The sequence below is a fragment of the Quercus lobata genome, chromosome 7 (assembly GCF_001633185.2).
Source record: "Quercus lobata isolate SW786 chromosome 7, ValleyOak3.0 Primary Assembly, whole genome shotgun sequence".
Taxonomy (NCBI): domain Eukaryota; kingdom Viridiplantae; phylum Streptophyta; class Magnoliopsida; order Fagales; family Fagaceae; genus Quercus; species Quercus lobata.
In genome coordinates this window covers 6,694,881-6,700,880 of record NC_044910.1, presented here as the reverse complement: position 1 = coordinate 6,700,880, position 6,000 = coordinate 6,694,881, and the positions used below count along the sequence as shown (strand labels likewise).

At 33.4% G+C, this 6,000-nt stretch overlaps 1 pseudogene; it reads right to left on the bottom strand.

The window, feature by feature from the left end:
• Positions 1–4,418: 4,418 nt before the first annotated feature.
• On the bottom strand, positions 4,419–5,010 carry LOC115951475 (annotated as a pseudogene).
• Between the last annotated feature and the right edge of the window lie 990 nt (positions 5,011–6,000).

Sequence of the window (6,000 nt, the reverse complement as noted above, 5' to 3'; positions counted from 1 at the left end):
AGGCTGCTCCCCCTACTCAACACCATTTGTATCTGTCACATAGTCAACATCAATTCCTGCTAGCTCATCAGCATCAAATTTAGTTTGTTCATCACCATAATTCTCATCTTGTACCTCTTTCCTATTTGTGGCATTATCTGAGGAAGAAGAGGTAGGTGTAAAATCAGGAACACCTTCAACTGTAGTTTTAGGCTTCCCAACTTTCTCAAAGTCTGCCAAGTTTTCATTCTCATGAAAACCCACATCTCGACTTCTGACCATCTTCTTTTCTTTTGGATCCCATAACTTGTAACCAAATTCTACACCTCCATATCCAACAAATATACAAGGAGTGGATTTGCTATCAAGTTTCAATCTTTATTACTTAGGCACGTGAACAAATGTCTTACACCTGAATACCTTCAAGTGAGAGTAAGAAACATCTTTCCCTATCCATACTCTTTCTGGGATATCAAAATCCAAAGGAACTGATGGAGATTTATTAATTAGGTAGCATGCAGTCACAACAGCTTCACCCTAGAATGACTTAGGCAGATTAGCCATTCTTAACATACATCTGATCTTCTCAACCATAGTGCAATTCATCCTCTCTACCACACCATTTTGTTGTGTGGTACCAAGAATTGTTTTCTCATGTCTAATACCTTTCTCGAAGCAGTAATTTTTAAATTCATTAGACGTATATTCATCTCCGTTATCACTATAGAGACATTTCAAAGGTTTCCCTTTCTCTCTTTCCACCATGGCATGAAATTTCTTGAAGTGCTCAAATACCTGGTCTTTTGTTTTCAAAACATAAACCCATGCCTTTCGTGAAGCATCATCAATAAATGTAACAAAATATTTATTGCAACCTAAAGTCTCAACATCAATGGGACTACATACATCAGAATAAGCAAGATCTAATACATTGGGTTTTCTAATAGAGAGTATATTAAATGAAACTCTATGTTGTTTACCAAATAAACAAAAATCACAGGGATTTAGTGACATACCTTTGGCAAAGGGAATGAGAGACTTCTTTGCCAAAATCTGCAACCCTTTTTCACTTATGTGCGCCAATCGCCTATGCCACAAGTTAGGCGAAGAATCCTCCTAAGCCACACTAACAACATCCTTGCACAACTTTACTTGTGTCTTGTAAAGTGTACAATAAATCTTCCCTCTAGCAAACACCAATGATCCTTTGGTAAGCTTCCATTTTCCATCACGGAAATAATTGCTATAACCTTCTTTATCAAGAACATGAGTGGAAATCAAATTCAGGCGAATATCCGGAACATGTCTCCCATCCTTCAAAATTAGGGTGTATCCAATGTTAGCCCTAACACAAATATCATCAATTCCTACAATGTCGGCATAACTATCATTGCCCATCTTCACTCTCCCAAAGTTTCCTGCTTTGTATGAAGTGAATAACTCCTTTCTTGGAGTGACATGGCATGAAACAGCTGAATCAATCACCCATTCAACATAAGGATCTGAAACTATACAAAAATCATCTTGTCCTATGGCTAGGACCTCATCTTCCAAAACTATAACAACAGCAGTGTTCTCATCATCCGCCTTTTTAAAAAAAAAAAAAAAATTATCCTCTTTCTATTTGTTCTTCCAACCCTTACAGTTTCTTTTTATGCAACCTTCTTTATCACGGTAAAAGCACTTGAATTTTCCTTTTGACTTTGACCGACTTTTGGATTTACCTCGCCCTTTAGAATTTCTACTCTTACTTCTCCCCTTGTTCTCTGTGACAAGAGCATGTGCAATATCCTTGCCCATAGCCTTTCTTCTAGTTTCTTCATTAAGCAAACTATCTTTAACCATGGCAAGTTGTAACACACCATTCAGAGCAGAATTACTAAGTGAAACTACCAAAGTCTCCCAACTGTCAGGTAAGGAACTCAGAAGTAACAAAGCTTGCAACTCATCATCTATTACTAACTTCATTGTAACCATCTAATTTACCAAGTCTTGGAACTCACTAAGGTGCTCGGCAATGGACTTACCTTCCTTAAGCTTCAAATTCACAAGCTTTCTAACAATAAAAGCTTTATTTTGAGCTATCTTTCTTTCATAAAGACTCCTTAATTTTTCCCAAAGAGCCTCTGCATTTGTTTCTTGAGACACATGATGAAAAAAACTAACATCGATGCATTGTCTAATACACCCAATAGTTTTTCTATTTAATTTCTCCCAGTCTCTATCAGACATATCACTAGGCTTGGCACTATCACCCTTAATAGGGTCATGCAAATCCTTGCAATAAATGACATCCTTTATCATCGGCTTCTATATCGAATAATTCAATGCTGAGAGTTTAATCATAGTATTCACACCCATATTCTCCATTTAATCCAACACAAGACAGTCAAACCCAAGCAACCAATAGCTCTGATACCACTTGTTAGGGAAAATTTCTAATCCCCTCAATATCTATGTGTGAATTAAAATATATAACTACCAAGCAATAGCAATATTATGGAAACCAAAAAAAAAAAATTCAGCAAACACCACAAAAACACAACCACATAAGAATACCAAATCTTATGTGGAAAACCCTCTAATGTAGAGGGAAAAACCACGGGGCAACTTTGAAAAATATCCACTATGAAATAGAGATTACAACTCTCAAGTTTGTGCTAAGCTTGAGTCCACAACAAATTGGATATACAACAAATAAATCTCAATGAGTATATATAATTTCACCACAAAACCAGTAGCAAAATCTTCCTTTGCAACTCTCCATGGTTGTAGTACTAAAAAATTTCATGAGAACTCCACCAATTTATCTTCCTTGTGTGTAACTTGAGTAAAGAAAAATGTCTCTTTTTTTCTTTTTCACTCTCTCACACTCTTACTGTGTTTCTCTCTATCTCTTCAAATTACACCTCTCAAGCTAAAGCTCTCTCTTTCTCTGTGTCTTGCTCTCTCTAGAACTCACACAAATGGCTGAAAAAAAAAAATGGTTCTCTTGCTTCAACTCTCCACAAGACTGAATGGCCTTAGTTTCTTTTTTTCTTCTTCTTTTCTTTTCCTTCAACGTGTCTCACACACCTTGCATCACTTCTCATTAAGAGAAGTCGGACCTCTCCCAAGTTTTGGTCATTTCTCAATAAATGAGAAAGCTAGCTTTGAAGACTTTTGGAACAAGCTCATGAATGAGCTTTGACAAATGTGTGTGATGGAATCTAAAGGGTGTCACGTGCATCCAACCAAAATGTGTCAATTCAAATGAAGAGCCATTACTGTTTATTAAGGACTGAATCAATGCACAGTTTTTGTAAGAATTTTTTTGAAAGAAATTGTTACATATAAGTGAATTTCTTGTAACTAACAAACTTTTTTAAGTATATAGACAGATTATCAGGACAAAATTGGCCTCTGCCCTTTTCGGGAAAATAAGTAGCATTCTACCTTCTTTTCCAAACTAATTAGAGAAATGTCCCTCTTTTGAAACTCGACTTTCTCAAAATTGAGTTAAAAAAAAAAAAAAAAAAAATTGGAGCCCTGTAGTGGCGTTCTAAGGAACCTATAGTGACGTTTTGTAACTTGAGCTCCATGAACTCGAGTTCTATACAAGTTTTTTACCTATAACTCAAGTTCATAAAGCTCGAATTACAAAACGCCACTATAGGTCCTTAAAAATGTCACTATAGGTCTTTAAAAACGTCACTATAGGGCTTAACTCGATTTTGAGAAAGTCGAGTTTTAAAAGAGGGGCATTTCCCTAATTAGTTTAGGAAAGAGGGTAGAATGCTACTTACTTTGCCCGAAAATGACAGAAGCCAATTTTGTCCCAGATTATCACCTTGAAAAAACTATTTTCAACACGCCCTAAAATCGAATTATGTTTTTCAATCATTGTTCACTACTCAATTTTTTTAAAACAATCTTCTCAAAAAAAAAATTCTTTAACACAAAAACGATTTTAGATTTCAATATATAATCATGTACTTACTTGATGCAGTGCTTCAAAAACTACGTGCTATCTAAATTTTAGATTTTTAAGCCTTACTTTTTCTTTTCTTAGTACAACTTTTCAAACATTGCATTTTCAAGGTACTTCAAAATATGCACCTTTTCAAATTACAATATTTTTTTTCACACAAAAAATCCTATTATTTCACGTTTGTAGAAGGGAAAAGTACAACTTATATACTTGTGGTTTTGTTAAAATTTAAGTTGTCTATTCATGATTTGAAATTTGGCATTTTACCTACCTAATTTTAGCTAAGTTAGGGTTCTATTACCTATTTCTGTTAAAAATGAGGTTAAATATGTATTTATGTTCTCTTTTATGTCTCTCTCCTTTCAAAACATAAAAAATATAGAAGAACAAAAGAATAAAAGACAAAGGTAAGAGTTTTGTAAAAATTAAGAAACCAGAGTTATGGTCTAATGATTAAGAAACCAGAAGCTCAATTGAAATAATGAGATAGTCATTTCGCTCGCTCGTAGTCAGCTTTCCTCCAAGGCGGAGAGTGCATCCTCTTCTTCAAACTCTGCTTCGCTACCTCCAATACTATCGGAGTATCGACGCTATTTGCCCCAACCAATCAGCTTTCCCCACATATATGTGTGTTAGAGATTGCAATATCACCTTGTCCGTCCCAGTCGATCTCGCTATCTGAAACTCTGTTCAGAAATCTATATCCTATCCATCAACAATCTTTCCCCTTCCACTATCACATCTATATATTCATATTCCCCTGAATAACAACGTCACCATACAAACAATCTTAAATAATTCTTCTTCTTTTCTTTATGAATAATCAAAACACAGAAAGTCAGAGAATACCTGCTGGGTAAGAGGGAGATTTATCCCATTTGGATTTGCAAATAGAGGAATTATAGGCAAGAGATGACAGTCCATCCGTCACTATTTTTCTCAGATCCTCTTTACTTTTTGTTAATTTTGTTGTTCTTGTCTACGATTTTCGCCGTGTCTGCTAACAGGTTTCTCTCAGCAACGCTTGCACAAGGGGTTAAACTCTGTTCCGCAAACCACATAATAATTCTTTCCCTTTAATAAAATTCAACAAAAAAAATTTCCTTCAATTGAGCTTCTGGTTTTTTAATCATTAGACCAATAACTCTGGTTTCTTAATTTTTACAAAACCCTTACCTTTGATCCCGTATTCTCTTATTCTTTTATGTTTTTTTATGTTTTTAGAGGAAAGATACATAAAAAAGAACAAAAATACATATTTAGTCTCATTTTTAACAGAAGTGGATAACGAAACCCTAACTAAGCTAATTCCAAGTGGGTAAAGTACCAAATTTCAAATCACATGTAAGCAACTTAAATTTTGGTCAAATCACAGATGGATAAGTTGTAATTAGCCTTTTGTAGAATTAGAGATGATACCTTTAGAATTAAGATGATTCTATATTATTTTTGAAGAAAAGAACTATTGCATTTTTATGATTAGGGGTTTAGGAACTTTATTGCATTTTTATTTCATTAATACGATTCCACTCCAATTTTTATTATATTTATATTTTTCTTATATTGACTTGCATGTGTTAGAGATGTAAATTGACATTTATTATTTAAATTATTTTAAATTAAATAATTCTTTATATGCTTCAAAGTTTTAAAACTATTATTATACTCTAATCATGTAATTTCTAATTTATTTAATAAAAAAATAAAAGGTTATTTTCAATGCACAATTCTCCTACTTTTGCAAGTTCTGCAAGAGGTGATTAGTAAACAACCCAAAATTTTCTTTTGGAAAGATTAATTCTTTAGCTAGGTAGACTCAAATCCACAACATTTTTAATTTATTTAAAGACTAACTTGATGTAATTTTTTTGTCAAATATAAAATAACATATATTAAATCATATTAAAAAATAATTTATACACAAATAATATATTTATTATTATAGGTTATTTTTTACATTTAAATGTTGATATATTTACCTTCGCCTCCTATGAAAATTTCTGACTCCAACGTATTTTTTTATATCAAATACCAAACTTGCTTACTACGGT